Source organism: Heptranchias perlo, chromosome 2 (assembly GCF_035084215.1).
Source record: "Heptranchias perlo isolate sHepPer1 chromosome 2, sHepPer1.hap1, whole genome shotgun sequence".
In the NCBI taxonomy this organism is placed as follows: Eukaryota; Metazoa; Chordata; class Chondrichthyes; order Hexanchiformes; family Hexanchidae; genus Heptranchias; species Heptranchias perlo.
In genome coordinates, this window is record NC_090326.1 from 131,613,713 (window position 1) to 131,630,441 (window position 16,729).

At 44.6% G+C, this 16,729-nt stretch overlaps 1 protein-coding gene across 1 annotated transcript in view; it reads left to right on the forward strand.

The window, feature by feature from the left end:
• gpr158a (G protein-coupled receptor 158a) overlaps positions 1-16,729 on the forward strand; it is a 529,385-nt gene that overhangs the window by 500,502 nt on the left and 12,154 nt on the right. The window lies entirely within an intron of this gene.

A 16,729-nucleotide genomic window follows, 5' to 3' on the forward strand; every position in this document is an offset into this window, starting at 1 on the left:
GTTACTGAAGCACAGCATTGAAGGTCAGGCCTATTAATCTTCCACTTTATCTTCAGTTTTACATTGCAGGCCCTGTTTTCGTTGTTTTGTGCCACTGTAAAACCCAATTTAGTGCCTGTAATGGGATTATTATGTCGATTAATGAAAATACAAAAAGAATTCAACTTTATTAACTTTATCTTTGCTGGTGCAAATAGCTTTCAGGATGAAAGAAGGCAGCAACATAAAATATTAATTTCACTGGAAACTTTGTTCATTCCAGTTTATATGATGTACAGTTTTCTGAGAACCCCTGCAGAAATTTGCCACCTATGGGTTTTGGACTGCAATTGACAGAGGAAGACCTAAAGAGCAGGAAAGGGTTGCCAATGATGTCAGATGACAGGTTAAATCCTATTGGCATACAACACAATGTGGGTGATTTTAAAACCCAAGAACGGGCGGGTTGGGGCGGGTGGGAGTTGAAAATAGTTGTTTTTTTGGGTCACAATGGCAAAATTTTCGGACCTTGCATTCCCAGTGGGAAGCCTGTACTTTTACGTGCCGATGTTAAACCCGGAAATAAAGCCGGGTTGTGGTCGCGACACAAAAAACAACTATTTTCAACTCCCACCCGCCCCCAACCCACCTGTTCTTGGGGTTTAAAATCATCCCCAATTGGTCTACCCATACCAGGCAGATACCTGGGAATGACAGAAGAGATGTGCCTAAGGAGTCTGTGATGGAGCCATGCCACTTCCTTGAGGGAAATGTCCAAACATCTGGACAGCACTACCAGTGGCCATCAATTCACCACAGCAGCCATTTTAAAGCTTCCAACTGTTTCTAGCATTGCACTGAGAATATTGGCAAAGTCAGCCAGTTTGTTGTCCACAGATTTATCAGCGCATTATTCTGAAGGGCCAATGATTTCAACAAATTGACCAAGAGCAGGAATGTGATAGAGCACCACCATTATTTGGAGATCAAAGTGTTAAAGGATGGCTCCTGGGAGACAAAGGCAACTCTCTTAAGCAACGGCTTATGACAGAAGCAGCAAACTCATGCTACAACCAGAATGATTATCCAACTTATCTTTGGAATGTTAAAGTAGCGCATCAGATGTCTCAAAACAGCGACACGTAAATACTTAAGTCAAGTGCACTGCATTCATTTGTATTTATATATATCATCCCTTGTATGGTTTGTAACTGTTTTTAGCTTCCCCTTTGCTTGTGCTTTGTTTCAAGCGTGTGATACCTAACCTATTACATCCAAATGGTTCCCTTGTGGAAATAATAAATGTGTTGGTTGGCTGCAGGATTTCACTGACACAGAATTTCACAAAATTCTGGCAGCCCTGGGCCTCCTGTGGTGTGCATTGTGAGTACTCTGCATTTGAGTCAACCAAGTCCAGTACTATCCTGTCTGCTTTCTGGCATCTCTGCTATCGCTGGCGCTGGGATGCTTAATGGATTAGATGTGGCATTAGCTTGAGAGCCAGCTGTCTGATTTCTGTAGGCATGCCACTGGTGTAGGCAAGTCTGCTGATCCGTCTGAGAGTAGAACTTGGGCAGATGTGAGGTCTGTGAATCCTTTTGGTGGGCCTCGTTGGTTCCATTGTCCGTTGAACTGATCGGAGTTCACAGCGCAGGCTCCTACCAGTTCCGACCAAAATTGGCAATCTGGGTCCTATTTATGTCATAGGATCCTGATTTCTATATTAAAAGGGGCCTATCACCTGACACAAGAGGATGTTTTGGACACCCAGAGGTAGGCTCCATTTAAAATGGAGCCGGGTCCATCATCGGTGTTAACGGGTCGGTAAGGCGACCAACCCCATTTTGAGGTTGTTACTGCCCCATTATCGCTAGGAGAAGGGAGGCAAAATCGACCCCACAGTGTGATACAAAATAAACAAGCAATATTAAACTCTGAATGCAAGCTCTTACTTGTTTCACTACTCAAGGCGGCATCTTTAAGATTTGAACCCTTGTACTCTATAGCAGCAATGTAAGCATTCATGAGAGAGCCAGACCTTTCAGGAGTGAGATTAGAAAACATTTCTACACACAAAGGGTGGTAGAAGTTTGGAACTCTCTTCCACAAACGGCAATTGATACTAGCTCAATTGCTAAATTTAAATCCGAGATAGATAGCTTTTTGGCAACCAAAGGTATTAAGGAATGTGGGCCAAAGGCAGGTATATGGAGTTAGATCACAGATCAGCCATGATCTTATCAAATGGCAGAGCAGGCATGAGGGGCTGAATGGCCTACTCCTGTTCCTATGTTCCTAGATGCTCCCACTGTGCCTAAGGTCTGCACCATTGAGGGCTCCACTGCAGATGCCACAGGAATTGCCACTTGCTCAATGGCAATGCATACAACCAGTCACCCATGACTGCACAGATCCAGGCAGTGACTCCTCCCCAGATCTTTTATGGTATTTTGCACAGAAACAAGTGAGTCATGTTGACAATCCCACTCAAACATCAAAACGCTGTCTCAAATAACCTATATTCATTGCACGAGGCTGTGTTATGCTACTTCTATGTAACATTACCGTAGTAGGATAACATTCATAACGTGAACATTATGGTACTAGCCCTAAGCTTGAGGTCAGTCTTCAGCTGCACTTCACTATATTACATCTTAGCACTCTGGGGGAACAGCATGTCAGTACTTAAGCAAGCCTGTATAGAAAGCGTTACCTTTTCTTATTCCTTTATTTTCCCATAAGCCGATTCTTTCTAATTTTATCAATTAATTAGAAAACATCAGCTTCGTAGAAGATTTGCAAAATTAACTAGTGCTTCTGAGCTTTCTGACCATTGGGAAAATTGTAGCAAATCACTGGAGGAAACACATTACCAAGATGTTGTGTATAGTCATGAAATTAATTTGAAGTTAGTGATCTTCAGTACTTAAGTAGTTCACTTAAGTCTGAAACTAGAGTCTTAAACTTAAATAAAGCCAATTACATAGGTATGAGGGGCAAGTTGGCTAAGGTAGATTGGGAAATTAAATTAAAGGGTCTGATGGTTGAAAAGCATTGGCAAACATTTAAAGAAATATTTCAATATTCTCAACAAATATACATTCCATTGAGAAATAAAAACTCCACGGGAAAAGTGATCCACCTGTGGCTAACTAAAGAAGTTAAGGATAGTATTAGATTAAACGACGAGGCCTATAATGTTGCCAAGATGAGTAGTAAGCCTGAGGATTGGGAGAGTTTCAGAAACCAGCAAAGGATGACCAAAAAATTGATAATAAGGGAGAAAAAAGAATATGAAAGTAAACACGCAAGAAATATAAAAATGGATTGTAAGAGCTTCTACAAGTATGTAAAAAGGAAGAGAGTAGCAAAAGGAAACGTTGGTCCCCTAGAGGCTGAGACAGGAGAAATTATAATGGGGAATCAGGAAATGGCAGATGCGTTAAACAAATATTTTGTATCTATCTTCACAGTAGAAGACACAAAAAGCATACCAGAAATAGTGGGGAACCAAGGGGCTAATGAGCTTGAAGAACTTAAATTAATTATTATCATTAGAGAAACAGTACTTGAGAAACTAATGGGACTAAAAGCCGATAAATCCCCTGGACCTGATGGCCTACATCCGAGAGTTCTAAAAGCGGTGGCTGCTGAGATGGGGATGCGTTGGTTATGATCTTCCAAAATTCCCTAGATTCTAGAACAGTCTCAGTGGATTGGAAGGTAGCAAATGTAACCCCACTATTCAAGAGAGAGAAAACAGGGAACTACAGCTCAGTTAGCCTGACATCAGTCATCAGGAAAATGTTGGAATCCATTATTAAGGAAGTGGTAACAGGGCACTTAGAACATCATAAAATGATTAGGAAGAGTTAACACGATTTCATGAAAGGGAAATTGTGTTTGACAAACTTATTAGAGTTTTTTGAGGATGTAACTAGCAGGGTAGATAAAGGGGAACCAGTGGATGTAGTGTATTTGGATTTTCAAAAGGAATTCGATAAAAGGTTGTTAGAATAGAATCATAGAAAGGTTACAGCACGGAAGGAGGCCATTCGACCAATCGAGTCCATGCCGGCTCGATGCAAGAGCAATCCAGCTAGGCCCACTCCCCCGCCCTATCCCCGTGGCCCTACAATTTTTTTCCTTTCAAGTACTTATCCAGTTCCCTTTTGAAAGCCACAATTGAATCTGCCTCCACCACCCCCTCGGGCAGTGCATTCCAGATCCTAACCACTCGCTGCATAAAAAAGTTCTTCCTCATGTCACCTTTGGTTCTTTTGCCAATCACCTTAAATCTATGCCCTCTGATTCTTGACCCTTCTGCCAGTGGGAACATACGAACATACGAATTAAGATCAGGAGTAGGCCATTCGGCCCCTCGAGCCTGCTCTGCCATTTGATAAGATCATGGCTGATCTGATTGCAACCTCAACCCTACTTTCCTGTCTACTATAACCTTTGACTCCCTTGTTAATCAGGAATCTATCTAACTCAGACCTAAAAACATTCAATGACCCTGCTTCCACCGCTCTCTGGAGACGGGAGTTCCACAGACTCACGACCGTCTGAGAGAAAGATTTCTCCTCATCTCCGTCTTAAATGGGAGACCCCTTATTTTTAAATTTTGTCCCCCAGTTATAGTCTCTCCCACAAGGGGAAACATCCTCTCAGCACCTATCCTTTCAAGTCTCCTCAGGATCTTATATGTTTCAATAAGATCACCTCTCACTCTTCTAAACTCCAGTGTATACAGACCCAACTGGTCGAACCTTTCCTCATAAGATAACCCCCTCATCCCTCCAATCTCTCCACATAACTGAAGTCCCTCATTCCTGGTACCATTCTAGTAAACCTCTTCAGTACCCTCTCTAAGGCCATGTCATCCTTCTTAAAGTGTATTGCCCAGAATTGAACATAATTCTCCAGCTGAGACCTAACCAGTGTTTTATAAAGGTTTAGCATAACTTCCTTACTTTTGTACTCTATGCCTCTATTAATAAAGCTCAGGATCCCATATGTTTTTTTAACAGTCTTCTCAACTTGTCCTGCCACCTTCAAAGATTTGTGTACATATACCCCCAGGTCTGTCTGTTCCTGCACCCCCTTTAGAATTGTATAATTTAGTTTATATGGCCTCTCCTCATTCTTCCTACCAAAATGTATCACTTCATACTTCTCTGCGTTAAATTTCATCTGCCACATGTCTGCCCATTTCACCAGTCTGTCTATGTCCTCCTGAAGTCTGTTACTATCCTCCGCCTGTTTACTACATTTCCGAGTTTTGTGTCATCTGCAAACTTTGAAATGATACCCTGTATACCCAAGTCCAAGTCATTAATATATATCAAAAAGACCAGTGGAAGATTATGGCCAGAGCCTCTGCAATTTCCACCCTTACTTCCCTCAGTATCCTAGGATGCATCCCATCTGGACTGGGTGACTTTTCTACTCTGAGTGCTGCCAACCTTTTAAGTGCCTCCTCTTTATCTATTTTTATCCTATCCAATATTGCTACTACCTCCTCCTTTACTGATGCATTGGCAGCATCATCTTCTCCAGTGAAGACCGATGCAAAGTATTCATTTTAGTATCTCAGCCATATATATAATGATCTGGACTTGGGGATGGGGCACAATATTAAAAATAGGGAGTATGATTAACTGTGAAGAGGACTATAAGCAACTTCAAGAGGACATTGGCAAGTTAGTAGACTGGGTATATAGATGTTGGATGAAATTGAATGCGGAGAAATGTGAAGCAATACATCTTGTGAGGCAGGATATGGACTATCGTATGTTCCCACTGGCAGAAGGGTCAAGATACACACTAAGTGGTAAAAATTTTAAAGGAACAGAAGAGCAGAAAGACTTTGAAGTTCAGATTCGTAAATATTAAACCTATACAAATCATTGGTTAGGCTGCAGTTAAAATATTTTGTCGCGTTTTGGACACTCTCCTTTAGGAAGGGTATCAAGGCCATGACAAGGGTGCAGAAGAGATTCATTAAGACGCTACCAAGTTTCAATTGTGAGGAGAGACTAGAGAAACTGGGGCTTTTTTCATTAGAACAAAGACGGTTAACAGATCAGGTTGAGGTATTCAAAATTATGAGAAATTGGGAAAACTATTTCCACTAGTCAGTGAGTCAGTAACTAGACAGCATAAATTAAAGATTATAATCAAAAGGATGAAATGCAAGGTGAGGAAAAATGGTCACATGCCATTTCCCCATATCCTTTAAAATTTCTCTTTTCAGGTATTCATCTACTTCCCCTTTAAAAGTTGTTATGGATTCTGGTTGGGCAGTGCACTTTCCAACAGCCCTCTGCGCAGAAAATATTGGGCCGAACTTTCAACTTTGGCAGGGGCGTATAAGTAATAGTATCGAATGAGCTGCTGGTTATCACCCTGTCCGTTATCCTTTCCGTTGAAGTCAGGGCTGTTAGGAAATGGAATGTGCTAACAGAACCCATAATAGCTTCTGAAAGGGAAGTAGATAAATATCTGAAAAGAAAAATGTAAAAGGATACAGGGAAAGGGAAATGGAATGAGACTAAGAGGATAGTTCTTATAGAAAGCAGGCAAAGAATGGCCTCCCTCTGGGCTGTTAAGTTTGCATGAATCTATGATCTATTCTAGGTGGAGCAAAAGTCACTCACAGGCAGAAGCAGATCAAGATGCTGGGGTGGATTTTAGTCTGGAGCATAGACGCCCGAGGATCGATGAAAATTGATCGGTTTATCATCTCATCCGAAAGACATCACCTCCGACAGTGCAGCACTCCTTCAGTACTGCACTGAAGTGTCAATATAGATTATGCGCTCAGGTTTCTGTATTGAGGCTTGAAACCATGACCTCTGACTCAGAGACGAGAGTGCTACCAACTTACCCATGGCCGACACTAAAGCTTTAAGATGAGCTCCCAGCTTCACTATGGCCCTCTCCTTCTATGTTCTTGAGCCACAGGATGTCCAGCATGGCATATTTGAAGTGACTGAAAGGCCTGATATTAGTGACCTCACCTTGTGCTGCAAGCTAACAATTAATGTTTAAATGTTGAACTCGCTTTTCTTTACTTAGTGAGTGATGCGAATGTGGAACTTGCTACCACATGGAGTGGTTGAGGCGAATAGCATGGATGCATTTAAGGGGAAGCTAGATAAGTACATGAGGGAGAAAGGAATAGAAGGATATGTTGATAGGGTTAGATGAAGTAAGTTGGGAGGTGACTCGTATGGAGCATAAACACCGACATAGACCTGTCTATGAAAGTTAGAAGATTACAAACAATGAGACCCAAGTGTCCATTCTGCATTGTAGCTTGCAGATGTGTAAATGAAGATGCATCATTCAGCTAGCCACCTCACAGCAAGCAAAGCAAATTGTGTTTATTTGGGGTGGGTTCCTTGAAGTCTCAATCAGGATGATCCTCCTTCGCTGCACTTCTTGAAGCAGCACTTGTAAAGGTGCATCAAGAAACTAAGGTTTTCCTTCAACTTACCCCTGCCACTTCCAGGTTTCTGCACAGCAAACAGCAGCTGCTGTCCAACAAGGTCGGCCCAGCACAACTTCAGCAAGCACAGGGCTCGCGATAAGTCCAGTCCCACCACTCCAGTGCCAGAACTAGAGTGGGGAAATAATAATGGAAAACAAGGAATTGGCAGAGGCATTGAACAGATATTTTGTATCTGTCTTCACAGTAGAAGACACAAATAACATACCAATAATAGTAGATAATCAAGGGGCAAAGGGGAGGGAGGATCTAAAAAACAATCACTATCACTAGAGAAAAAGTACTAGGTAAACTAATGGGTCTAAAGGCTGCCAAGTCCCCTGGACCTGATGGGTTGCATCCGAGGGTCTTAAAAGAAGTGGCTACAGAGATAGTGGATGCATTGGTTGTAATCTTCCAGAATTCACTAGATTCTAGAAAGGTCCCAGTGGATTGGAAAACCGCAAATGTAATACCCCTATTCAAGAAAGGAGGGAGACAGAAAGCAGGTAACTATAGACCAGTTAGCCTAACATCTGTCATTGGGAAAATGCTAGAATTGATTATTAAGGAAGTAGTAGCAGGACATTTAGAGACTCAAAATAAAATCAAGGAGAGTCAACATGGTTTTATGAAAGGGAAATCGTGTTTGACAATTTTATTAGAGTTCTTTGAGGAAGTAACGGGCAGGGTGGATAAAGGAGAACCAGTAGATGTAATGTATTTGGATTTCCAAAAGGCATTCGATAAGGTGCCACATAAGGTAAGAGCTCTTGGTGTTGGGGGTAATATATTAGCATGGATAGGGGATTGGCTAACTAACAGAAAACAGAGAGTCGGGATAAAGGGATTATTTTCAGGATGGCAATCTGTAACTAGTGGGGTGCCGCAGGGATCAGTGCTGGGGCCTCAACTATTTACAATATATAGTTGAAGGAATCGAGTGTACTGTGGCCAAATTTGCTGATGATACAAAGATAGGTGGAAAAGCAAGTTATGAGGAGGACACAAAGGCCCCGATATTAGAGTGGAGGCGGAATGGTAGCGGGAGTAGTGATTGGGCGCGTGGGTAACCTGCCCAATAAAAAATGCCAGTTTCCCACATGATCACGGGTCAATTGGAGCCACTTAACGTGGCTTCCAAGTTTGCCGTTCGAAAGCTGCGCAGCGGGTGGACTGCGCACCCGCATCACAGGCTGTCAGGTGGAGGAGCTCTATTTAAAGGGGCTGTCTTCCAATGGCTGCTCCTGGAGCAAACACCCACACACCACAATGGAGCAGCACAGGGGAAAGGCTGCTCCAAGATTTAGCGATACCTCAATCCAGGTGCTACTGGATGGGGTGAGGAGGAGGAGGGATGTCTTTTACCTGGCGGACGGGAGGAAGTGACCTGACTCTGCCACCGAGAAGGTCTGGCTCGAGGTGGCAGAGGAGGGTACCAGCAGCAACAACATCTCCCGCACCTGGATACAGTGCAGGAAACACTTCAATGACCTAACTAGGTCAGCCAAAGTGAGTACACTTACTCATTCTCCTACACTCTGTCTTCCACATCACCGCCCCCACCCCACAACTCATTCTGCACTGCCAACACTACTCTATCACATCACTCCCCACACCCACTTAAGGCTCATCCTCAAATTACCTGCACTTCCTCACCACTTCCTCCCCTCCCCATTAGTCACCCCACCACTACCACTCAACCCAATCCTCATACAATGTCATGGCTCTGTCTCATACTCACCTTCTGATGCATCTATTTCACAGTCAGCCGCACCCGAGCCAATGCATGCATCAGTTGGCCACTCACTCACGCATCTGTACTTTCTCCCCTTTTAGAAGAGAGCCCAGAATGCACGGAAGAGGGCGAGGACCGGAGTGGGGCCGCAACAAACCGTCGTCCTCACAGACACCAAGCAGAAGGCACTGGAGCTGAGCTGCACCCTCGAGTGCCTTGCCGTTGGGGACCCCGAGACTGGCACCCGACAAACGTCTGGTGACAGAACTTTAACATTCAGCACTCACAATATGAATTGATGTTAACGTGCCTTGCCATCTTCAGCACCTCAGCATGCTCATCGCAATATGATGCATCTGTGATCATGCTTAATATTGCCTTCTGTTCTCTTACAGGGCCTTTAGCAACCACTGTGACGGCAGAGGGCGATTCCTCAGAGGACCTGCCGGCCTCTGAGGGTGCACCGTCACATCTGAGCGAGCCAGCCACCAGCGCAGATACTCACACCTCGGTGGGTCCTAGTTTGCAGTTAGTTGGGATCACACATGGTGAGTTACCACACACATGTGAGCACGAGCAGACACTGGTGGCAGGGGCAGCTGTGGAGAGTCCGTGTCTGTGGGAGCACTCCTCTCCAGGCTCTGCTCAGCTGGACACAGATGCTGAACCCTGGGAACCATCTTTAAAAGGAGAATGATTGAGGGGCAGCAGCACATTTGCGAGATACTGGAACAGGTGCCATGCGCACTCTCCACAATAGCGCAGAGGATGGAGGAGTCCAACTCCTGCATGAGTGGAATGGTGGCACAGATATGGGAGGGAATCTCTGGAATAGTGTCACAGGGACGTGAACAACTCCCTGAGATACTGTCACAGGGACATGAGGGCATCTCTGAGATAGTGTCACAGGGACGTGAGGGCATCTCTGAGATACTGTCCCGGGTAAGTGCGGGAATGTCTGCGATGGAGAGAAGGCTAGCCTCCATTGAGCTTCAAATACGGCTCACAAATGAGTCCATTCAGGACCTGACAACGCCCATTCAGACTCACAGTGAATAACATTCTGCCGCCTTAAACAGGCAGGCAGATACACCAGGACTGGCCTTACAAGGTTTCACACATGTCCTCCAAACTGTTGTCCAGCAGAGTGGTAGGAGTGGTGTGGGCCTGGCCCAGAGGAGGGATGATGGCAAAAGGGGACATGGAAGTGGGGACACCACTCAAAGTGCTCCCATGTCTCACCTGTTGTCCCCCTCTCAACCAGTACCCGCAATGCTGCCTCCTCTCCAGGTGGCCGAGTCTGCCCCTGCACAAGTGCAGGTGGAGCAGTCTTTGGATGGGCCCTCACGGGCATCAAAACCAAGAGGGCATAGGCCCAAAGCATCTAATCGGTCAGGGCATGAACAAGAGCAACCTGCCACTACCTCTGTTGCAGCCACAGGGGATGCATCACGTAGAAGTAGTCGGAAGCGAAAGGCGAAGGTTTTGTAAGCATGAAGGATATGCACAAGGGTATTTGACAGGTTGGTCATGTTTTTTATTTATATTTGCCTTTTGTTAAACTCATATTAAATATTATTATTGTCACCACTACTGCCATGTCTTGGCCATTCTTGACTGGCTTCTGTAATAAGGCCCTTTCATGAGGTTCACTATGAATGCCAACACTTGATGCCACCCGTTGGGTCATGCTACAGTGAGTGTGTGTGTAGTTGCAGGACTGTTTTGTGCAGGGAGGGATGGGGGGTTGCTGGTGTGGGCGCTGCTCTATCTGTTGTGAGGACTGGATTCTGCATACTTTGAGGATGTTAGGAAAACAGTTCACATATCAGTGACTCCCTGGCCTCACGTGCAGCCAGGTGAGCCGCTGCTCTGCCCATGGGTTGCTCCTGCCCCTCCTCCTCCTCCCCTCCTCCTCAATGTGGATGGCAGATGTGGATGGGGCCTCCTGAAATGGCACCCCTCTCTGTTGTGCCGTGTTGTGCAGGGTACAACACACAACTATAATGCGTCCCACTCTGTCTGGTGCGTATTGAAGCACTCCCCCAGAACAATCAAGGCACCTGAAGTGCATCTTGAGCAGCCCTATAGCATGCTCAATTGTAGACCTGGTGGCGATGTGGCTGTCATTATATCGACGCTGTTGCTCGGTGGTGGGGTTTCGCAGTGGTGTAATGAGCCACATGTGCAGGGAGTATCCCTTGTCCCTGAGGACCCAGCCCTTAAGGGTGTTTGGTGCGTGGAAGAAGGGCGGGATGTTGGATTCCCGGAGGACGAAGGAATCGTGACAGCTGCCAGAGAATCTGGCGCACACGTGAAGGAATCTTTTGCGGTGGTCACAAACGAGCTGAGTGTTGATGGAATGATACCCCTTCCTGTTGATGAACAGTCCTGGCTCGTGTGAAGGTGCCCGTATTGCTATTTCGGTGCAATCGATTACAACCTGTACCCGTGGAAAGCCAGCCACAGTGTGGAATCCCATTGCCCTCTCTGTCTGGCTGAGGTCGTCCATGGTGAAGTTGACGTAATGCGAGGCCCTGCCTTATACACTTGTGTGCAGATGGCTGAGAGACCCCGGCAATGTCCCCGGTGGCACCCTGGAATGATCCGGAGGTGAAGAAGTTGAGGGCAGTGATGACTTTGACAGCAACAAGTAAGGAGATGCTGCTCGGACCAGCCGGGAGCAGCTCGGCATGAAGGAGGCTGCAGATGTCTGCAACTATCTGGCGACTGACTCTGAACCTCCATATGCATTGCTCCTCAGAGAGGTCCAGGAATCTGAGCCTCAGTCTGTAGACCCTGTGGCGAGGGTAGTGCCTCCTGCGACGTCACTCTCTCTATTGTTGCCCTCTGTGCTCTTGTGCAGGTGCCTGTGGCGCAGCACTGTGTTGTGGAGCTCCACGTGGTGGAGGTGGACACCGTGCCTGGCGAGGCTGGTGATGTTGCTCGTCCTCACATACAGTGGTGAATGCAGCCATGGCGCCCCCCCATCCTGACGGTGTGAGTTTGATTGAGGGGGTTCGCAAAGAAGTTAAATATGTTTGAACAGCAGAGTTTTGGGTGGAAAGTAAGAATTTTGAGTGACAGAATGCCCAGCTGCAATAAATGGCGTTTTATCCCCATCTGTCAAATAAGCATTTGCATCTCCCACTCGCTGCTGGCTGAAACACATCTGTTGCAACAGGGAGTGCTTCCCACAGCACAGGAAACACGCTGAGGATGCTTCAAAATCGCACCCCTGCCAAGATGTCGAGACAATTAAGTACTTCAAGTACTTCAACTAGCTGAGAAACTATGCAAATTATCATCCCGCCAGCTTTAATTGCCAGTGGGACTTACGCTATCGGGAGGCATGCGCACACCCTGACACTTCACTGGGGAACCTGGAAGTCGGCAGGTTGGAGCCGGGCTCCGAACTTGCTCGGGATTTCAGCGATTTTCAGAGCCCCCAACGCACCCGCTCCTTCACCCGAAAATCTAGCCCAAAGTGTCTGGAAAGGGATATAGATAGGTTAAGTGAGTGGGCAAAAATTTGGCAGATGGAGTATAATGTGGGAAAATGTGAAGTCATCCACTCTGGTAGGAAGAATTAAAAAGCAAAATATATAAATGGAGAAAGACTACAGAATGCTGCGGTACAGAGGGATTTGGGTGTCCTTGTACATGAAACACAAAAAAAAGCATACAGGTGCAGCAGGTAATTGGGAAGGCAAATGGAATATTGGCCTTTATTTCAAGGGGGATGGAGTATAAAAGCAGGGAAGTCATGCCACTACTGTACGTTGTGCTGGTGAGACCACACCTAGAGCACTGCGTACAGTTTTGGTCTCTTTAAGAAAGGATATACTTGCATTGAAGACGGTTCAGAGAAGGTTCACTAGGTTGATTCTGGGTATGGAAGGGCTTTCTTATGAGGAAAGATTGAGCAGGTTGGGCCTATACTCATTGGAGTTTGGAAGAATGAGAGGAGATCTTTTTGAAACATATAAGATTCTGAGGGGACTTGACTGGGTAAATGCTGAAAGGATGTTTTCCCTCAGAGGGGAATCTAGAACTAGAAGGCATAGTCCCAGAATATGGGGTCGCTCATTTAAGACGGAGATGAGGAGAAATTTCTTGTCTCAGAGAGTTGTGAACCTTTGGAATTCTTTGCCCCAAAGAGGCTGAGTCATTGAATATATTCAAGGCTGAGTTAGACAAATTTTTGATCAGCAAGGGAGTCAAAGGATATGAGGAACAGGTGGGAAAGTGGAGTTGAGGCCAGAATCAGATCAGCCCTGATCTCATTGAATGGCGGAGCAGGCTCGAAGGGCCAAATGGCCTACTCCTGCTCCTATCTCTTATGTTCTTAGGTTCTTATCTACCTTCGTGTCTTCTTGTCATTTTTTTTCGCTTTATTTTAATATTATGCATTTTAATTAAGTGAACTTTTCTGTACATGTACCGTTACCTTTGTAATTGACATGTAGATAATGAAGCAAACTCCTGGAGCTTGACTTTGAGACACGTATGAAATTATGCATCTGCCACATTTTCAGGCCTGAGTCTTACAATAGTTTGTTAGATCATACAGGCACTTGATTTTCAGACTGATGCTGTGCTTTTGTGAATAGACAATATCGATTTTTCAAATTCAAATATGAAAAGACGATGGGCTTTAGCTGCGTTTGCCCCCAGTTTTGTATTATCTGAGTCTAACCTGTGAAAATCCTCTTACTTTATCAGGATGAAAAACAAATTGTAATTCTGTACAGATTGGGGCAGGGCTCATCTGTTGATAACAATAGAAATGTTTTTATTTTAAATTGGAAATAATTAAATGCGAGGGGGCAGCCGTAAATATTTGGGACTTCTTGCATGCCAATAATATCTGGGACTCTTGTCAAATCATATTAAATAGATGTCCGTAATGTTCAGATGCTTCCTATCATGTCTTGCTGTCTTGTCCACCACACTTTACCAAGGTCAGATGGAGTGCGGGCACAATTTTGGTAAAACTGAAAGGGTTTTATTTAAAGCACAAGGGAAACAGTTTTTTTCACAGAACAGGCTCTGCTGCCAGCCATTCAAGGATGTACAATGCTGCATGTAGCCATAACATTACATTTTCTTGGCTTAGCTCATTGGACGCCATGTTTACAAAAGGCAATGAATTAATGATATACTTATCCTTCATACACAGTGCATCATGTTGTTTTGTAGGTATGGTTGCCTATTGTACACAGTGCTTAACATGGTATTAATACGTCTTCTCATGTCTGACATTATCATATATTCACTTAATATCTGAGACTGACACAGGATAGTTGAGGTATAAAAGGCTTGTTCAATGTTCTATGCCTATCTCAAAGGAGAAGACTTCAGAATTGTGAAATTGTATCTTCTCCAACCTTCACTCAGGAGGGGGGAAGAACTTGTAAGGATGTGCCAGAGGCCCCAGAAAATAGGCACCATTGATTTGCCCACGACCCTTTATTGGCTGGGGAGATTTTCTCATTTGTTTTCCAGATACTTGCCAGAGGTTTTACTGAGAACTATAGGTGAGTGACGTTCTGTGCCAGTAACTTTGCAGTGACAATGAGAAGCCTCACCTGCCATCTGTGCAAACTTGGAAAATGAGCCTTTGGAGATCTTCCTTACCACAGTTTTGATGAGCATCATATGATATTTAACACATCTTTCTTTGTGGTGATTACAAATATCATTTTAAACTTTCTCATCTCTCTCTTGTCATATGACTGTTGAAAACCAAGTTCTAGATCATTACACTTCTACTGAAATAATTTCTTGCCATTATCTAATACAGTGTGCATTAGGGAAGATGTAATTTTTAGACAGACAGAGATCAGGGCCTGTAATTATATTTCCAGTGCCAAGTGAGTGACTGTGACTACAGTGTGGAAAATCGAGCCCTGCGGTGCAGTATTGGTCCCGTCGCGCCCAGTCCACACAAAGAACATGTTTCATTTCACATCAATTTGTTTAACGAGTGAATTCATCTTAAAGCTGACCTTATATAATTGCCGCAGGTCGTCTAACAGCTCCTGATAAAAATGTATCCATTCAATAGATAATTAATATTTGAGTCATAGATTGTACGACATGCTGGGCCATTGACCTTTCAGAGATCGGCAATGCATGTACCCATCCAACCGCACTCTTGCCTGCTGTTAAATTTTTAACCAATCAAAAGCTGTTTTTTTAAAGTTGCTCCCTTCCCACCCCAAAAGTGGACAGGGTGAGCCAGGAGGAAGGAGAGAGAAGGGTGAGTAAAGAGCTGGATACCTACAAAACCAACTCAAACAGCTAAATTACCACAAAATCAATTGAAAGAGCAGGATTTCCCCTGCTGGGCATTCTGAGGGTTAAAAGCTAAGCAATTTATGACTGTACTCTGCTGTACAAAGCTTTTGAAGCACTTACCAGTTTATGAGTCAGTCTGTGCTATCAGCTCAGTTATATGGACCACAAAAATAAATATTGAAAAAGGATAAATTCAAGTTTATGAATTTCCCTCACTATAAGCAGTGTGAGAGAATAGATAGTGTATAATTAACAATTTAAATAGCTGACACCCTTTGGAGCTTGACGTATATATTGCATCCATGATCATTAAAAAAGTGTCGTAAGCATTTTAAAGAGAAATTGGAGTAAAGAACACAACAGAATTTGAAAGTCTTTATCAGTTGTACTTAATTTAGAAAATGTATTTCTGGGGAGCCAAATGCATTAAAATGATCACGTTAAAATTAAGCCACTCTAGACATCAGGTGCAGTGTAAACATAATGGCCGTGAATTTTCTTGTGGCAGAGACCTGGATGCTCTGACTCTGAGAGCTGCCGGTCAGCCTTGTGAGGAGTGGAATCTCTGCCCGACGAGGCAGTGCCAAGGCTGGGGATCTCTGTGCTGGCAGTTCCTGCTTCCCTCATCCAGAAAGGACCCAGTGTAATGCTGGAGGTCGGTGCGCAAAGAGAGATGAGATGTACCGACCTCCAGAGGATCACGAGGGGGCCTCCCCCTCAGGAAGGAAGGGACGTTTTTCTTAAAATTCTGGATCAGATCTTTACACATGGGGGACTGCATGGAGTCTCCGGAGGGGAGAGCCTGGGCATTCCCCCTGATGGTGACCAGGCACAGGATTTCCCGCAGCATGAAGCAGGTGGGCACCAGAGATGCACCCATCATGGCATGGGCCTGCCAGCCCTAATTGAGTGCTAATTAAGTGCCTTCCTGCAAAATCTGGTGGGGTCAGTGCTGAACAGCTGAAGATTCCAGAGTAACTGCCAGGATTGCAGCCTTAGAAGCTTCAGGGCCTGTGTTTAATTTTTAAACAGAGGTGAAAATGCACCTAACTCCTTGGACACAAAAAAATCTATCACATGTATTAGTCATCCATCAATTTATGTTTACATTTGGATAGCACTATGATTGAGGAGCCTGAACAGCCAGCCTGATCAGTATTGAGAATCTTTTGATCTGTTGATTGCCACGCTGAAAGATTTAAGCTGAAAACACT